This window comes from Periplaneta americana, chromosome 11 (genome assembly GCF_040183065.1).
Source record: "Periplaneta americana isolate PAMFEO1 chromosome 11, P.americana_PAMFEO1_priV1, whole genome shotgun sequence".
Taxonomy (NCBI): Eukaryota; Metazoa; Arthropoda; class Insecta; order Blattodea; family Blattidae; genus Periplaneta; species Periplaneta americana.
In genome coordinates this window covers 121,198,374-121,219,496 of record NC_091127.1, presented here as the reverse complement: position 1 = coordinate 121,219,496, position 21,123 = coordinate 121,198,374, and positions in this window count along the sequence as shown.

Sequence of the window (21,123 nt, the reverse complement as noted above, 5' to 3'; positions counted from 1 at the left end):
AATAACTTTTCTTTTCTAATTACTTTTTAACAAAAAATAATGTTTTCTCAGTTTGTTTTATTTATTACATTTTTTGTTCAGGTCCGCCGATTTAGCTCTGTGGTAGCGCGTCTACCTCCAGACTAGCCGGCCCGTGTTCGATTCCCGACGAAGTCAGACATTTTCATGTAAAATGGCGGTGTACAACATCTAATCACTAAATTGTGCACCAATATGCCTAGGTTAAATCCCAAATCTCTCAGCAGTGCATATGAAGAGAATGCATGTCACTGTTGATAGTGATTCTTCCGCCGGATGCGGACGTAAAGCCTGGTGCTATCCGACAGGAGTAGGCTACGTGCCAACATCGGGTTTCACCTTCTCCTTTCGTCACCTTTATCATCCTCACCCATTTCCTACATTACACTTACACATACACTCACTCTAGTACAGACATAACTCTTCACAGATATACATTGTGCGTAACGTGGCCAGCCGAAGTGGTGTGCAACTTGTAAATGGGTCACAGTCCTGTCATCTATTCGCAGTATCCGGTATCCGAATCACGCAAGTGAAGTGAATAGGCATTAGCCGCACACACACTGCCATCTCTCGCAGGATTGCCAATAGTCGGTGGAGAATTGGTTTATCCCGTGAATATTTCACTCACTCGTATATACTCGTGTATACGAGTAGTAGTAGTAGTAGTAGCATGAGAATTGAAATTGGAAATACAGGGTGATTCAAGAATCTTCAAGGATGTTATTGTTAACTCTTCTCTACCAAATTACTAGTTTCGTGTGAATGGTTATCCTACCAAAAGTAGGTAGAGTACAGTAGTATGAAGAAAATAAAGCTACAGTAATGTAGTCTACTTTATCACTTACTATTATAATGTACACTGGCCATAAGATCATTGTCATACAACAAATAGAATTATAACTCACAATCAGGTAATCTAGGGCGAATAACTGAGCCTCATCTCACCAAAAAAATGTATACAGAGTGGAAGTGAAATAATCCTGAAGATAGAAAGGGACGATAGGGTACACTTAAAGGAATAGAAAACCTATATTACGTTTCGTGATTAAATACACGGTTAATTATAAAATTAAGTTGGAAGTTTCAGCAGTCTGGCAACATCGCCGCTAACACAGTCTTCTTTCTTCTCGTATTACAGCTGTAAGAGGTCAACGAACTCGGTTTGTTCCTCTACGCGAACGGCCCTTTCTAGCTGCTACGTTGCAATCTGCTCACATCGTTCTTTGGCTTGAAATTAATAGTTTCTTTAATTAAATTTACACGAAAACCGTCTACGTTATTGAAATACGGCAGAGGGATAAATGATTCTTTGTAAGATTTTTTATCGATATGAACAAAAATCTGGGAGCAACAGTAACAAATATAAATGATACTCGGGAGCAAATTAAACACAGAATAAATATGGGAAATGCCTGTTATTATTCGGTTGAGAAACTTTTATCATCCAGTCTGCTGTCAAAAAATCTGAAAGTTAGAATTTATAAAACAGTTATATTACCGGTTGTTCTGTATGGTTGTGAAACTTGGACTCTCACTTTGAGAGAGGAACAGACACTACGGGTGTTTGAGAATAAGATTCTTAGGAAAATATTTGGGGCTAAGAGGGATGAAGTTACAGGAGAATGGAGAAAGTTACACAACACAGAACTGCACGCATTGCATTCTTCACCTGACATAATTAGGAACATTAAATCCAGACGTTTGAGATGGGCAGGGCATGTAGACACGTATGGGCGAATCCAGAAATGCATATAGAGTGTTAGTTGGGAGGCCGGAGGGAGAAAGACCTTTAGGGAGGCCGAGACGTAGATGGGAAGATAATATTAAAATGGATTTGAGGGAGGTAGGATATGATGATAGAGAATGGATTAATTTTGCTCAGGATAGGGACCAATGGCGGGCTTATGTGAGGGCGGCAATGAACCTCCCGGTTCCTTAAAAGCCAGTAAGTATGGACAAAAATCACGATCTTACTCGCAATAGTTACCGAATCAGAGGGTGTTAAACATTTGGTATTACACTTTTTTTGTTACATAGCTACATGAGGTATTCACTCTGAAAATCTGAAGCGGTGTTTCACTTACACCCTGTATAACTCTTGACTTGTTTTACATCTTAAAGCTTCAATTCTTGCGTAAGATCTACGGAACACAATAAATGAAATTAATATGAAAAAAAAGTCGATTCATTTTCTGATTTTCGATAAAAGTTAAATCCAGTTTGAGATTATTATGCAACTGAGCCTGAATATCTTGCTTTTAAATAATTTAAGTACTACGAGTATAGTGAATGTAGATCATAGAAGAGAACGTGGTGGAAACTCTAAAGGCTGGTTCACAATAAACCTAAGAACGGAAACGACGACGAGAACGAGAACGGAAATATTGTTAAAATAATGTATATATAGTAGCGATGCTGTTATTCCCGGCGTGACTCCTCCTCTTTGCTTACGTCTTAGGAAGTGAAGGCTCTATAAAGTCTAGGTAGGTAGTATCGTTCGCCATTTTTGTCCTTTCGTTGCCGAGCTACCAGACGAGGAATCTATTTGCCACACCGTTAAACATTATCATGTCGTAGCTCCTATGATAATAAATCAAACGCATTGTAATTGAGCAAATAATTGAGCGGCAAATAACGTCCTCGTGTGCTTTCTGCGAACGCCAACGAAAGAGCCAAAATGGCGGGAGATTATTTATCTAGCCTTAGGAAATGCATAACGTCTTTATCAGCGAATCACAAGACGCACACGTTAAATGTTGCCGACCTGCAACGTGATTGGCTGCCGTAAATTAGAGCGGCGGGACTATAAATGTCAACATTCACAAATAACTATTGTGAATGCACACATTTAAATACATTTATTTTAAAATTATTTCCGTTCTAGTTCTCGTTGTCGTTTCCGTTCCCGGTTTATTGTGAACCAGCCTTAACGCCCGTATCTGCTGACAACTAAAAGTTAAAAATTTTCAAAATACAAGAGGTGACAGAAATCGCCAAACGTTTACTTGCTCGAGAATAGTGTGTGGCAACCCTGTTTCAAGGAAAATAGGTACATTCGTACCCCTTAGCAGGCAGTTAGTAATCGTATTTCATATTAGGCGGACAGCAATTTAAGCTCGTGACTTGTTATGGTGTATGATCAGTATCTACATCCTGTGCGGTGCGTGATATTTTTGGCCATTATTTTAATGTTTTTGTTACAAATGGATCTTTAGTTAAAGTAAGCTAATGAAGTGACTTATTCGGGTGAACAAATTTGACACATTGATGAAATAAATAGTTTTCTTCACTTAAAAATGTATAATTTATACGCAAAAAATGGTGATATTATTTTAAGCGATGGCATATATACGTGTGTCCAAGTTCTTTTGAACAATGTGTATAATTTATGTCTCTAAGGATGAGCAATATTTACAACTCGTCTTTTGTTCATTACTTAAAATCGCGGAGTGCCACGAAAATATATGGATAGACATTACAAAGTGTTGAACTGCACTTTAAAAATCGGCGATTTTCCTTAGTGTATTTTGCACTGCTATATCGACAGTGAATCTGTGTTTCCTTATATATTGTGGGCATCGTTTCTCCACCACAACTTTACCGACAGCAAATGGAGCTAGTAGTTTCCATAGACATTCGAAAGTTTATTTTATTACAATAGTTTTTCAGTTTATTTGCTTTCTGAATGTTACATTCCAAGAATGAAGCAACGTGGAAGAGAATCGTGTGTCTCGTGGACGGAAAACAGAAGCAATGAAATCATCCTAATCCCACAAGGGTACATTAAAAGGGAATATTTTGTGCAACGTTATCGCAAGGTAAAAATATTGCAATTTTTGTAACTTTTTCAAGTTAGTTTGTATTACGGTTTTATTCTGTACTTTTTGAAGAATTAGCTTCTAATTGTGAGCGTTTTACGATTTTGGACTACACCCTGTAAAACAGCCTCTGATTGAGATTCTGGCTGATATGTACATCTATTATCAGACAGTCCATCTCACTTGAATAACTGTTTGTATGCATCTGAAATCTGACTAGTGTAATATGTAGCTAGTCGGCGATGTTTGCAATGGAGGGGGAAAGGAACTGGCCACTCTACCCCATTATCTTCTGGCCTGGTTGCCTCATAAGTGGTGCCGTCTTAGTATCACTTGTGTGGTTCAGACCTGTGTTCGGACAGTTGACTAAACAATAACCCTGTAAAACTACAGATGTAGCTGTATTATAAGCCAGTGGTCGTCAGCACTCGCTGAAATGGGTAGAGTGCACGGAGGGTAAGAAACTGTGCTCCGTCGTGCACAAGGGATAGAGAGACAGCATACACGCCAGCAGCCACGAATGCACTCTAGAGCAGTATCTTGTCCGCGGGTAAGAAACACTAGCCCGTGAGTGCAGTGTTTTGATGACCGCTGTTAAAAGCTATATAACAGTGTATACAATATATTGTGTACATTCCACTACTAATATAAACGATCTAGAATTTCTTTATTATCATATCTCATTTTTAATTTGTTTATGCGAAGAAAATAATTCTCAAAGTAAATTTGTGACTACAGATTTACACATCTCAGAGAATATGTCGAGCGCTGGATGATGCCAGTGAATGTTAGAATTAAGTAAGGTCCCATACGGTGAACCACAAATATTGATCACTTACCTCATCTTTATTTAGCTGATTTGTTGTAGATATAATTTTGATATTACTGTAACATATTTGCAGTAAGTACTGAGTGAACAATATAGAGCAGAACAGGTTTCACGGCCAGCCGGCTATGTGTGCGGAGGTGGGGGATTCAAGGCCGCGCGAGGCTGTTCACCCAGTGCTATTCACTTCCAATCTTGCAGCTATAGAAACCACTCACTATGTATTGTGTAGTCCGGATTTGTGCGAGGCCTCGCACCTAGCATAAGTCGGTTCAGAAAAACCGAGGCTTAACTGTTGCTATCGCTCAATATACAGGGACATCATTTTATTTTTACTATCATTTCTAATATTAACCTGGCTATACCTTTTGATCAACGGTTGAAAACCGTCAACACCGTTTGCTACTCCCTTCCACGACTGGAGTTAGGTGATACTGGTATAATATACAAACAAATCACTTTACTAGGTATAGGAGGGAAGAAAAGTAGTTCATCCATTTACGTAAACTAGGAAATATCGCGATTTTCAGTTTGATAGTTTTCATTAGGTTTTTGTTTAATCAAAATACAGTACAGTATTAACAATGAGTGTTTTTACTCAAGAAGTGAGCTGTCCATGCGGACGTATTCATTATGCAGTGTATATTATTATACTGTCCATAGCACATTAGCGTACACTATAGAGAATGAAGCTAAATTGAAAAATAATCAAATGTGGATATTTAAACACATTTTTGAAAATGGTGGCCGTTCATTTCGATACAGGCTTCAGTTCTAATGTGCATATTATCGCACTATAGACTATTATACCTAATTCCAATTACCAGTTTCGTCCTTTGTACCAGTAACTCATATTGAAATAAGTTGTATCTACTCTATAAAAGAGTACTTTACATACTGTAAATTCAATCTTCACGTCTGCCCGATCCGAAAAGATAAAATTACTCAGACGTGCTATCTACTGTCCGTCCAAGTGGTTATGTCGCAGGGTCGTAGAAAGGGGGAAAATCACGTTACAGTTAATTACTTAAAAAGGCCCTTTTATTTAAGTTATTTGAAACAGTTGTATAATATTACTTAGACGTCCAATTCCTAACAGAAATTAATATTTTAAGAAAAGAGCTAAGACAGCCAGCCACTAGCCTTTATAGAGAGGCGAATAGAAGAGGGTGAGGGAAACCGGATGCGACGTAGGCAAATGGACGACAATACCTGTGCGAAAATGATTCAGTATTGAAAGCTCTTTCGTCACTGGAAAACGCGAACATATTTTTGGAACGTACTGTTTACTGTGACCGTGGTACTACTATGACTGTATATGCGGCCTTGGTTCTGTGTGGAGGACGGTTGAACTTCATTAGTAGAAGGGGTGGGAGTGAAGTACATTCAAAAACTCAGGTACAATAAAAATTGAAGTAAAAATAAAATGATGTCTCTGTATAATTAATTTTATATGCAGTATGTTGGCCTGAGTGGAGTTTGGAATTTGATTTTATTGCTGTGCTGTTGGACAATGTTTTGTTACGACGGTGGATATGAGTAATGGGACTGACATCTGATTTGCATTTCGTTATGGATTAGATGGGTTAAATGAGGGGATAGCAAAGTGACATGTGAGACCGAGGTATGTGACAAGGTTAATGGGTGATTGAGGGGATATTTAAGTGACATGAGGCCGAGGAATGTGAAAAGGTTCCAATGATATAAGTACGTTTTCTCTCTCGTGTGTAGTGTGAGGAGATAGGCCTACCTAGTGTGTTTTGTTGGTGATATCATCATGTGACGTCATATGACACCATTTCTATGTAATGCTGTTTCATACGCCGGCGCCGGTATCGTAATGTATACTATTCCCACCGCGAGTAGAATAAACACTGAACTTTATGATGATGTTAGTGAATATACCAATGCTGCGGTAATACGTAACTGCAGACAAAGGATGCGGTATCTTAAAGGAGTAGTGACGAAATGACATTAAAAATACACAGATACTACTGTATATGATCCAATAATGAAATACACCAAACGATATTGCAGGATTGCCCATTCTCGAGAAAAAATGATCGAATACCGTAGAAAAAATTTAAATTGATATGATTTTCTCTTACATACTCTCCGTTAATTCCTTCTCTCTTACTTTCCCTCTCCCTCATTTTTCTACTCTTTCCCGTACCTCACCTCTCTATTCTTGCTATCTACTGTCCGACGGAGTGGTTATGTCGCAGGGTCGGCGAAACGGAGAAAGTCACGTGACAGTTACTTAACAATTACTTACTTTAAGGGACCCTTTTCTTTAACTTATTTTTAGCAGTTGTACACTGCGTGGCAAAAGTCTCTCCGCAGTGAACTCAGAGTAGCGTGGGAACGTTTATGTTGGCAGCACTAAGATAAGGCGAGGAAGCAGCAGTGTGGGTCTTGACTTAGAGCAGGTAGTAATTGAATAGTATTCTAATACACATAGCTGAATGTAGACGTTATGCTTGTAAGCGGAATTTGTTACCAACGTTGAGTATAACTGAGTGTACTAGCGCATCTCGCTGCGGAGTGACATGCCACGCACTGTATAATACTATTTAGACTTCCAATTCCTAATAGGAGATATTTTCAGGAAAAAGCCTAACATCCCATCCACTATCCTCAATAAAGAGGCTAACAGAAACGGGTGGGGGAAATCGAGATGCGACATAACCACATGGTCGGACAGTAATATTACTCTAAAAATTGAGCTACTCGGCCGCTATCAACGACCTTTGCTTCTAATAAATAAGATGAAATACAGTGTCTCTAAATTCATGGTGAAGTTTGAGACTCCTACGATATCTCCCGCCCACCCCACCAAAAGAAAACATATGATACAATGCATTGGGGAGCATCCCAAAGACTTCCGGAAGTGTGGAGAAGATTTGGGATGAGTGTGCAGGTAGTAAAGTGACGGTGACGCAAACCAGTGTTAAAGTTGCGATTGGAGAGGACGTTAGGTGAAAATACGCACGCACGACCAGACATCTTCTGGTAGTGCTATATCTACAGGGTGTTAAAAGAAGTATCCAATATTTAGGAGATGCTAGTATGCATCAAAACAAGAAAATAATGTCTAATAAACATGGGTCCTACAACACATGCTTTCTGAGATCTGAACACTTGATCATAGGAAGTGCTCAATGTGACGTCCATTCATAGCAATGTATTCCTCTGCCCTTCGGCGTAAGTAATCACGCACTCTTTGAAATTGATCTGGCTCCTTCATGTGTCCTTATAACCAAAAGTCTGCGGGATTTAGGTTTGGGGAACGAGCAGGCCAAGGTGTGGGGCTTCCCTGACCAATCCAATGGGCCTGAAATGTCAGCGTCAGGTGTTCACGCACATTGCGGAGAAAATGTGATGGTGCGCCATGGTGCATGAACCACATCTTTAGTCTCTGTTGACATGCCATATTCTCCAGCACGGCAGGAAATATGTTAATAAAGTCCTGAAAGTCTCTGTGGTAGCACGTATGGCCCTATTAATCTATCACCAAGAACGCCTGCCCATACGTTGATTGGGAATCGGTGCTGATGCCTTGTTTCTTCAACTCCATGGGGATTTTTTCAGCCTACACATGCTGATTACGAAAATTCACATCACCATCTCTGCTGAGCCTCACTCAGCATTCCTTACGGCGTATCATTATTCCATGCCAGGGGTGTCAACTACTGTAAGATTATCTAGTAGTCTGCTGTATTGTAGAGCAGTAAAATGCATTGCCATAAATGGACGTCACATTGAGCATCTCAAATAAACAAATGTTCAGATCTCAGAAAGTATGTGTTGTAGGACCCATGTTTATTACACATTATTTTCTTGTTTTGATGCATACTATCACCTACTAAAATATTGGATACTTTTTTTGTAACACCCTGTGTACTGTTGCTTTATTTTGTTTTGTTCCGGTACTGTAGAAATCTGAAAACCCATTATGACTTTACAGACACACTGTATAATATATATTAGAATTACATTACACTTCTTTATTACCAATATTTATTTGAATTTGGTTTTACTTTTAGAACATACAATTGAACGATATGCCGTTTAATGTTAACATAGTGTTCACTTTCTCATACTTAATTATTGTTGAGTATTGTTATTTCAACTATTGTACTGTATTTAGTATACAGTAATATCAAAGTAATGTTTCCATGAGTTAATGAAGTCGTCAAATGAGAACAAATAAAATATGTAGCACATACACTCGTGAAGTAAATTTTGCATTTCATACGATAACATATATACCAGCACGGATTTCGAAAATATCGAGTAGCCCAAACACTTGATCGATACATATATGAATACGAACATTATCTTAGCACAGTTTTCAATCTCGTTTGTCCTGGATGACATCCCTATCGCGTTCTCAAAGCACAGAAGCCAACCGAGAATCAAGGCGGTTGTGAAATATTTTCGCTTTTCAGATTTAATAACATTTTTATATTTTTTCGTGTGACGAAAAAGAAATTGTGTGAAAGCAGACAACAACATGCCGGCAGCGTAAGAGACGATGCCTGAAGTGTAGTCACAGTTTTCCATACCGCCCGTTGAAAATGCGTTGATGACACTGTTAGTGATGAGTAGAAGACCAACATATATTCTTAGAATTTCCCAAGAATCTTTAAGGAACTTCCACATTTTGATTTTAGTGATACTCCGTATGTTCTCGTCCAGAAGTTCCGAAGTATGCAGTATTAATTTTTTGCTGTCCATGGTAGCGATGATCTTCTCTTCACGCTCTTCAGTCTGAAATTAAAAAAATATACTTGATATGAGTTTGCTTTGAAGACAGATTACTAATATAAAAAATACTTTTGTGCGAGATCGTGCGTATTTGCTTGGTTTCCGCACAAAACCAATCCGCGGTAAGTCTAAAATTCCACATTCAGTATTCCCAACCTAACACACATAACAATTTCCCTCTTCTTACCGCTTAAGTGACATATTGATTTTACTGCTTTAGGCTTTTAACATATTATTTTTAGAGACGTTCAATATAGTAATAATTATAAATTGGAAACTTACCACTGCAATTTCACCTAAATTTCACTGTTAATTTTTGTTTTTAAATATTTACAAAAATTAAGTAAACTCTACAACTCCATTAAAGTTACTGCATTCGTGATGCAAGTAACATTAAGGAAACCGTGAAAAAATCAACAAGATTCCAGATGCCGATGTTATTACTGCAATATGTTATATAAATAATATTGTTAAAAAATTAAAATGAAAAATAAATCATTACATAACCTTACCGTTTGTTTTAAGTTCGCATTTATAGACTGGGGAGAAAAAAAGACAGACGTATATCACGGCCTGCTGGAGTATAGTAAACACAGAAAACATTTTAAAGCAACAATGTTGAAGATAGATATTTTTATTTTGCAAATTTGCCGTCATTGAACAAAAACCAAGATGGAGATTTCATTGCAACTAATTAGAAATTCCTTTTTCAGGTATGTAATAAACGATCCTCGCACAAAATAATGTACGATACACGAGCGGTATGTTTTCTTTAAATTCTCGGAAATTAAAAAAGCTCAACTACGTTTCGCTTTTTCAAACTTTTCCTCGAACATGAAAACTTCAACATACCGCTCTTGTGACGCATATTACTATTGCACTCGTTTTGTGTACAGTTTTTCTTTCTTCTTGTACAAATATTATTATGATGTTTTAGAAATATGGACTTATAACTATATATGTTTGCCAAATTATATATTTGAGAATTCTTTTTTCCAAAAAAGTGTTTTTCACCATACCATTGTGTCATCCATGTACAGAATTTACTTGTGAAGTATCTACTAAACTGATTTTGTCCCTGCCAATATAATAGTGATATTCCATTATAAACATTAGAATATAAGAAACCCGTGTGATGGAATGGAATGGAATTTACGGGAGACAGGCACTACGACCCAGCACTGCGACCTGTTACAATCTATTATGGTATACCTCAAGCTAGTTCTCCGCTGTGGAGTAACGGTCAGCGCGTCTGATCGTGAAACGGACCGGCCCGGGTTCGAATCCTGGTTGGGGTTTCTTCCGGAGTTTCCTATCAACTAATTGAAGCAGAATTGCTGGGTAACTTTCGGCGTTGGACCTCGGACTCATTTCGCCATAATTAATTCACATCATCATCCATACCATAGCCCGGGTTAAGTTCGGGTACAGCGTGCTGTACTTGTACAAGAGCGCGGCCGTTCTGCTACCCAATCATTCCCAGAATAGGGATGGTAAGAACACTAAGCCTCAGACTGCAGTGTAAGCCTTCGGGTCCCTGCTCCGTACAAGAGTTTTTTTCCTCTTTCTCAAGCTAGGCGCATTCCCAAACCCACACCTGCTGAGTACACTACGGTTCTCTGTGTACCCAGGTTTCGAGCAGGCAACGCCACTCATCCCTAGGCCATCCCCATCATTTTACTAGCTATCTCAAATATTAAATTAATTATAATTCATTGAATTAAATTAGCTCATAAATTAAGTTAATACTTTACCTTATAGATTTATCTAAATTTAAATAAATGTGTAGTGAAGAATATTGCTGGAGAACCTTTTAAGTGTAGTGTAAATTTAAATTTATGTATTGTATTGATTAAGGCTGGTTGAGTGGAAGAGTAGGCCTTATGGCCTTAACTCTGCCAGCGAAAATAAAACATTATTATTATTATTATTATTATTATTATTATTATTATTATTATTATTATCCCCCTCCGTGTCGCCAGCCGGTGATCGAGGAATGCTATGGAATGATGACGAAATGGAGAAATTACGACGGAATGATGTAGATGTCTAATATGGAGAAAAACGGAAGAACCCCGAGAAAAACCCAACTGTGACCTTGTCCGCCACAAATGTCACTATGGATTTTTCGATGAAAAATCCCAGACCTGACCGGGACTTGAACTCGGTCAGCTTGTGTGAGAGGTTGGAGGTCTGGCCACTCAGGGGTAAATTCGTATGTTAGTTATTACCCAAGTGAACTCGTATTTTATTTTTAAACTTTTATTGCACAAATAATAGTGACAAATATAACAGTATTATAAATTTATTTATGCTCGACCATGCCGAAATGTAGTATTTATACACCTGGTAGCAGACCTTTAATGCATGTCATTAAAGTACACCTACTCATTAAAGGTCAGGTCTTTCAGCCAATGACGACTCAGGTTACAACTGTTCAGCCAATGACAGTTCAGCTTTCTACCGTTATAAAACCGCAAGTATCGATTATTCTCGGATATGCAATCGAAAGAGAATTAGCAAAAAGTCACGGAGGCTGGAAATCCAATACTGTCGCAGAAGGTTATGTTCTGTTACTGTAATAATTAGCGTTAATTGTAAATAATATTCAAATAAATTCAATTTGTCATCTCGTTTTTCAATGTCTAATTTAATTTCAATGTTATCTCTGTAGGTTCTTATGGCCTAGCAAGGTCAATGTGGACATCTGTTCCTCGGAAAAAATCAATACTTTCGCGTCTGCGCACATCTCACAACATACGGGACATTGCTCAAAAATTAATAATATCAAGTCAGAAATATGGTCGAGCATAAAAAGTCGTATGAAACTCGCCTATAATGGTAATTAAGAAGCTCGTATGAAAATTATGAAACTCACTTGCGCTCGTTTCATAAATATCCATACTCACTTCTTAATTACCTTCATTATAGGCTCGTTGCATAATGTACTATTATGTCGGTTCGAAGTTTCCCATGCCGGTTAATAAACAGGTTTGAAGCCTATAATTTGCTGCATGAAGAAGCTTGCGGCCGTTACAATGTATTTCAGATTTCTGGATTACTGGCTGGATTGGCTAAAAGACTCTGGTGGTGAATTTCTTGTGACTTTGAGAAATGAACAGTTTTTTTAAGAACATGATTTTAAATAATTGCATGCCATAACTCTTTCCTTACTATAATGATTCTTTGGTTCCTGCCTAATATATGTAACGAGCAAGTGTGTGTTATTTTATTTCAAAGTTTAAAGTGAGAGTGAATTGTTCTTCATTCTAATTCGGTTATTTAATGACGCTATATCAAGTATTACTTTATTTTCCGTAGGTGAAATCAGTGATAGTGAGGTGGTGTTTGCCGATATGACGCCGAGAAGTCAGCAGGGTTTACCTGACATTCGGTTCATATTGGAGGAAACTGCGAAAAAATCCAACCTGCTAATCGGTCCAAGCGAAAAGGAACCCATGCTCAAGAACAACTCAGGAACAGAAGGCAAACACGCTTACTACTGAGTTACGCTAATGGATAAACTAAGTTATTCAGAAACTTTTCTTCAGTATTTCAATGGTTCAATTTTATGGAAGCAGCTGAAAGTGTGTCAATTCAGTCATTTTCGCATTTTGGAATTCGGGCGCCGTAGAGACTCAATAGAATGCAAGATAAAAGTTTTAAAACTACTACCTGAGGATTGTACATGGAGATCAGTTTCTTATTAGAGCGGTCAATTATAGGGAGCAATTGGAAAGGATAGACCAAATAACCTGGACAGGTATATTACGAAGAGCTTTCCAGGAAATAGATATAGTATTTATAATCGGGGAAGGTTGCAGGAACAAGCGAAATGTTTGGCGGAAAGTAAAGAAGCAAATAACATAAGGAAAATGTAGGGATAAGGTTGCTCTGAAGATCCAATTTGCAAAAATTGTGTGAAGCCATAGAATCTCTGAGGAAATGATTCCTGCCAGAGTCCTTCATTAGCCTACATCTACCTAGTTGCCTAGTTGGTATCACTTGTGAGATTCAGACCAGTCTTCGGAAGAATAGCTACATTGGTAAGAGAATATAGAAGTAGGTTTTACTAACCAGAGCCTTCTATCAAGCTGGTACAATAACCTGAAGAATGTTAATATATCGCTTTCAATACTTACTTCCTCGCTGTGATCACGTTTATAACGTTGTAACAGGCGCCGCTTTGCTTCTTTGAATTTGTGTTTCCAATTTTCGTACGAAAGTGAAGTTGGCTTCATATTAGCCAAATTTTTCTCGTATGTGTTTTGAAGCATGGACTGATTTCAGGCCAGAATTATATTATTTTTTCAGCACCGCCTGGAAAATACATACATTTAGCTAATCCCTGCACAATAGCAAACAATATTAAGATACTAATTTGGATTTTTTTAAATGGCTTTATGTAGACAACTGAATTCGTGAAATCATAATGTTTATAATTTGTATTAATAGCTCGAATTAGGCAAAGAATACATTTTAGGGGTAATCAATTGTCGCCTGCGGTGGCTGATTGATCAGACCTTCAACCTGTCACGCAGGCGGATTGGGTTCGTGAATATGTAAATAGTGACATTTGTGGCGGACAAGATCGTTGTTGGAGTTTTTCTCGGGGTTCTACCGTTTCGCCATATTAGCTATCTACATAATTCCTTCCACATTCTTACAGTGACACTTCATGCAAGTTATTTATTCGGAGAGAATCTCTTCATGATCTGAGTCATCTACTCCATCAATATAACCTACAATTATGTGATATGGATTACATACATAAAATATACAAGATAGGCCTATAGAAAGCAAGCTTATTTATGTTTAGAATTTCCGATTCTCATAGCTGCTGATACTAATGTAGAAAAATAATAACCCTAAAATTGAATAAAATTACCTTATAATAATAGAATATCTGTGTCGATTAATTAGAATATAAAATAAGATATTCTCCTCCAGTTCGTTCTAAACTTCTGTCGTTACTTTAGAAACAAACTAATTGTTGAGAGTTTGTATTGTATTCAATTGTGAAACAAAAGCATACGCGAAAAATGTTTACGATTAGAACAAGTCTCAAATTCCACACAAATAAGGTAGGAAACATAATTCATTCATTCATAGTGTTCTGCTCAAGGGCAGGTCTTTCACTGCAAACCCAGCATTCTCCAGTCTTTCCTATTTTCTGCCTGAAACATAATTATATTAATAAATAATTATAATTTTAATAATTTAATAAAAAAATATTGCTTTTTTAACCAGAAATAAGAAATACCTTTCAAAGTTCCAGAGAAAAGGTAACAATCTCCTCTTTAATCCCCTAAATTAATAACAGTTCGCGTTAGAAAGGGAATTATGAAAATTGTACCCGATCTAAGAGGAAGCTTTTATGCTTTATTTCAAATAAATTTCTGGTACATAGGCCTAGACATACTAAATATCATAAATATTGCTAAACTGAAGTACTCGTATACTGTACTTGTTTAGGAGTAAGGAATCTATTTTAGTGACTATGTATTGTGCATTACTTGTGTTTGTCTACTGAAGGATACGTGACATAATGTATACCTCGTACACTCTTATACTCATTGCAATGTTGTTGAACTAAGAAAACCGTCTCTAGTCATAATCGAGGGGTGAAAGTTTATGGACAACTTAAACATTATATCTTTGTAATTAATAAATTATAAATATTATATCGTTTCAATTGTATCAGGTTTCTTGCTCTGTGAGCTAATGTCCCGGAAACACCAGCATGTGCAGCTAAACGGGACAGATTTTCTTGGAATTTGTTCAATGTGTGCTATTATTGCATCAAATTCTTCTTTGGTCAGTACAATACGCACCCGATTCTTCTTTTGTCTAAAATTGACCCGGTATTATGAAACATTTTCATTAATCGCACAATTATAGATTTTCTAGGGACGGTAACACCAGGAAATTCACGATGAAATTTCAGACGGCATGTTTGGTATGATCCACTTTTAGCATAACTTAAAACTACAAAAAACTCGCAGTAATACGCTATAAAACATTTTAGAAAATTATAGAAAACATAATAGCTTGCACTACACTACTCAGGAATGAGTAATCCATTCTGTGTTCTCAAAACATTAGAAATAACACAGTAGCTTGAATTTATTAAACTGCACACGAATGAGAAAACCCTTTAGTAACTCACATTAGACTGAGGTGAATTGCACCCACGCAACGCCCGACAAACGAACTTGAACTTCGGCACGTACGACAGGCTCACTGTGAGAGGCAACGTTTCCAGGGCTATCTTTCTATAGCCTTGCAACGTTTCTGTACATCCTGTGGTGTCATTTACGGATAACTCTCTACTTACACAATCAGAAAAAGTCGTGTAGTGCAAATGTGATATATGTATGTATGTATATATATATATATATATATATATATATAAAATATAAATTTTTCAATAGAATTAATCTAAGTCTGTGATCCTAGTAAATTAAACATAGCTTTCTAGAGTTAAATATTCGCTCTGTTTGAAAGGAATAGGTATGATAAAGAGCGCTAACGTAACTTACTTTAAATGAGTAAGGTGAGCTTATATAAGAATACTAATTCGTGTTGACAATGTTCTACAAGGATCACTTATTAGAGGTAGTAAAATTTATACAACACATACCGTAGTTTCCCCTAACTATGGTCTACATTTGTCGCATTTTTCTTTGTATATTCAATACTATTCATCCAGATTAAGCGAAATTTTGGCTTCGAACTCTTATAAGTGTATATTAAATAATTATTGACATATGTGTTTGAAATTATTTAATTACAAGTGTTAAGAAAATAATAAGCATTGGTACATAGTTGTATTCTGAGTTGCCCAACTATGGTCCACTCATATATTCATGCTTGAAAGCATGAATGGACTATAGCTGGAGCTGTAATTATTCGTAAATCAATACATTTGAGTTTCTAATTTAAGGGTAGAAATATAATCTAGCACGGAAATATTAAAAATAAATGAAAAGTACATGGATTCTTTTTATTAGTATGCATTGCATAAACACACAATAAACAAGTGAAATCTGAAAGTCATTTTCCTGCAATAATGAACAACTACACTCACCGGCAAAAATACCGGGTCACTTAAAGTTTCTCAATTTTTTTATGAGATGAGAATCAGGAAACCCATTATGAAATGAAGAAAACATTGCTTCCCAGAAAAAAAACTCTTCTTTATTATCACTTGCGCTATTATTTTCAACGCCAAACAATGAATATAATTAAAAGGTGTAAAAACTTACAAATTGTTTCAATTTTCTTCCAAATGTGCAACGATGTTGCTGGAGCAATTCTGGGCCTTTAGCTGGTTCTTCTGGAATTCAGCCCACATTCATCCAGACGTCTGCTTACAGTTCTCTCACTCACGTTAACTTGTCTTATTTTCTGGAAGGCTTTTCTAGTCCCAAGAACTGCAGCCACATAACGCTGACTATTCCCATCTTCTATCAATGCAACCATTTTGCTGAATCGATAGGACTTAGTGACATTTGTGTACAATGAAGTACTCCAATACTGCCTCAAGAGAGCTTACCAGTCTGTAGACTTCTTCAGCATAGCTTGAAATGAGTCCGAGAAGTTTAGACATAATATAGCAAGAAGAACGAATCTCCTTTTCAGATCATTTTTGGCTATTACGTATTCAGTATTATATTGTTACGTATCACAAAATAAATGAATAACTAAATGAACCTCAGCACACCTACAATTATTTAAAAAATCCTACAATTTTCAAAAATTTTAAATGAAATGTAGTTGGCCCGATTTTTTTTTTTTTTTTGCCTGTGAGTGTATATTAAAGAACAAAAGTACGGTATCAAAATAAACTAACACATTCTTAGCAAAATATTATACACATAAATTCACTGATAATGTTTATTTACCATACTGAGAACTATATTCAATAGGCTTATTTCGATCCTTTGAATCTCCACTTCTCTTGTAATTCTGAAATTGAAAATAGATCTCTCTTTTTCGAGACGCATATGGGGTCTTCAGTTTGTTTTATTATGTTTTCCTTTCTATAGAATAAAATGTCTTCCATTTCTCGCCACCTCAGTAATTGCCGTTTCTTACTATACATGAAACAACAGCTCCATAGTTCTTCACTTCCAAAACTTTCCCTGGCCACAATTCCTCCTCACAAGTAACTACCATATAAATATGTGCCTTTAGCATTATTTTAAGAGATTTCGTATTCTTTTCCACATCTGACTCACTGTCTGTAAATATGGAGAGTACACAGGAAACATCATAATCTGTATCCAATTCAATTTCATCGCTCTCATAGTCACTTACAGGGACGGTTGTGATCCTTCTACCCTGAAGTTTTCGTTTTACCGGACCATTATTCGTGCTAGTACCATTGATGCTGGAACAGCCTGTTTCTTTATTTACTGGACTATAATGTTAAATGGTGTTTTATAATATACTGAGATACCGTGTTTGCACAAGTAAATAATCAAATTGTTAACATTTCATTAAAACAAATATTTCAAAATGAAATACAACTATGGTCCACGAAAAATTGTGATACATAGTTGAGGACTGACTTCTAGCCTTGAGGTTAAACATTTTTCACGCAGAGTCCTTAACCTCTGCCAGTCTAATTATTACGTGAAAGTAAACACTATATAGCCAGGTTTAATTGTACAAGCAATCATATATCTATAATTTACCAGTTCTACAGAGGAGAGCTTAATAAAACAGACAAACACAAACTGAATGATTTCGTGTCTTTACACATTCAATAGAACGATGCACACTGACCTTGTTAAGCATCCATATCATTGCCACGTATAATGGTAGATAGAAGCATCTATGGGGAACATAATTCCATCACAGTGGCGCCTTAAATGGCAAACACCGAACTCTTGTGGGACTAAGTAGTACATAATGCGTTTTGGACCGTAGTTGGGTGCCTGGGCCATAGTTATGGGAAATTATGGTACTGTTATTGATTATTGCTATGTCAGTTTTAATTGGTGGTTTCTGAACAAAGATGCCGGTCGGCATTGTAACTTGAAGAAGAAGGAAGATTTTTTAATACCACCATCTTATCAGTGCATGCCCCCACAGAAGAAAAAGATGAAATTGTTACGGATGCCTTTTATGAACGTTTGGATAGAGTACACCAACAAATGCCTAAGCATGATATTATAATTATATTAGGAGACATGAACGCCAAAATTGGTAAAACAAGTGTGGTATCTAATGTTGGTAGGTATACACTACATGATATATCTAATGATAATGGAGAAAGACTATGTGATTTTGCGGTTGCTAAAGATCTGGTTATCTCCAGCACGTGGTTCCCCCACACAAATATACACCTACAAACATGGATATCACCTGATGGCTTTAAAATTAATCAAATTGATCACGTCATGGTAAGTGCAAGGCATGCCTCAGACATCTTAGATGTTCGACCTCTAAGGGGAGCGGACTGCGATTCAGATCACTTTCTAGTCAGAGTTAGATATAGACCTAGATTATCAAGATTAGCAACTTTTGTAAATAATAGGTGCATAAAATTTAATATTAATAAATTTGAGGACAGTACAATAGCAGATGAGTATAGAAGAACTATAACAGATAATATTCATAAACAGGACATACAGGAGATGAATATTGAATAGAAATGGTCCTTCATGAAACAAAATGTACATTGAGCTGCCTCAGAGATCATTCAGACCACGCAGAATAATAATAGGAACACTTGGTTTGATCAAGAATGCAAAGAAATGATATATAAGAGAAATGAACTCAGACTGGTTATGCTACAAAAGAAAACTAGAGCAGCAACAGATAAATGCAAAGAAGGAAGGAGAAATGCTAAAAATATTTGTAAAATGAAAAAGAGAATATTTGAAGAAAATTTATTGTACGACTTAGATGAAAAATTTAGAAAAAATGAAAGCAGAAAGTTTTTTGAAAGTGTCAGAAGGCAGAAGAAGGGCTTCCAACCGAGAACGATGATATGTAAAAACAAAGATGGAAACCTAATTACTGGAGAACTACAGGTACTAAAAGTATGGACTGAATATTTCAATGATCTCTTGAGTTCTGGAGGACAAGAAGATATAAATGTAAACGTATCCTATTTTGGACCTGACCCTTACATGCCAGTACCAACGAATACTATGGTATGTGATGCAATAAGGAAAATGAAAAACAATAGAGCACCAGGAGAAGATTCGATTAATGCAAAGTTAATCAAAAAGGGTGGAAAGGAGTTGTGGAAATGTATTCATAATCTGATTGTGGATATATGGAATCAGGAACAAATGCCTAGTGATTGGAGTGTAGCTGTCATATGCCCTATACATAAAACAGGCAATAAACTGGAGTGTAAGAATTATAGAGGCATATCACTGCTAAATACTACATATAAAATTTTCACTAATATCTTAGCTAAGTATTTAGAACCATACATAGAAGCAGCTCTTGGAGAATACCAGTGCGGTTTCCGTAAGGGTCGATCAACAACAGATCAAATATTTTCTTTACGCCTAATTTTAGAGAAGTTTTGTGAATTTAATTTACCTTTGCACCAATTATATATTGATTTTAAAAGAGCTTTTGACTGCATTAGCAGAGACTATATTCTACAAACTTTAGGCGAAATTGGAGTTCCCAATAAACTGATCAATTTAACTAAAATAACTTTAACACAAACTCAAAATAAAATAAAAATGCAGAATAAACTTTCTGAAAGCTTTATAACTGTTAATGGCATTAGACAAGGTGATGCCTTATCAACTATGTTGTTTAATGTTGGATTGCATAGAATTGTTCAAAAGATAACCATAAACCCAGGAGGTACAATCATCAATAGAACGGCACAGGTTTCCTATATTATTTTATTTTTTATTTAAAATTGAATTTATATTTTGGTCTGATCAGAAAGTTTCTTAGCAATGAAGCAGTGCATATGTAATTTAATATTTAATTCTAATAAGTTTGCTATACCTGGAAAATATTTTAATGAAAAGGAGACAAGATAATATTTGAACTCTAGCACGAGATTGTTAACTGAAGAGCACGGCGATCCTGAGAAGATGGTCTGAGAACAGAATACCATCAGTCTTAACTGTCTCTTATTTCATACTCGATTTAAATCGAAATTAGCTCATTGAACATAATGCTCTTCATTTTAAGCTTTATGAAGAACGAAATTAATAAAATAATATTGTAAGTAGGCATCCTTCACGACATGACTGGAGTCCTGCGTTTGGTTACCTAGAGCAGTCATGTCAGAAATCACATGTGTATGTGCGCGGAACGCCGGACTTTGCAGATTGCGTCATTCACGTGTTGCTCTTACCCAGACGTCTCCAAAAGCGTACTCGCGAGTAAGCCCCTGAACGGAACCGAAGCCAGTACGTAATGAGCGCGCACCGCCTCACCCATCTCCACCTGCACTGTACTCAATGTTTATGCGCAAAAGAAGAGCAGTGGCGGACTGCCATTATCATTATGTTGGTCGGAGTGTTCCACCGTTTCACAATGTCTTCTAATCATGGACGTAGTACATTCAAGGATGAATAGGAAGAGAAATATTTTTCTGTTAGTGGGGAGAATGTGAAATGCTTAATTTGTTCGAAAATTTTCAACGGTGTATCAAAATTCAACATGCGACGACAATACTCGACTCTTCACAAA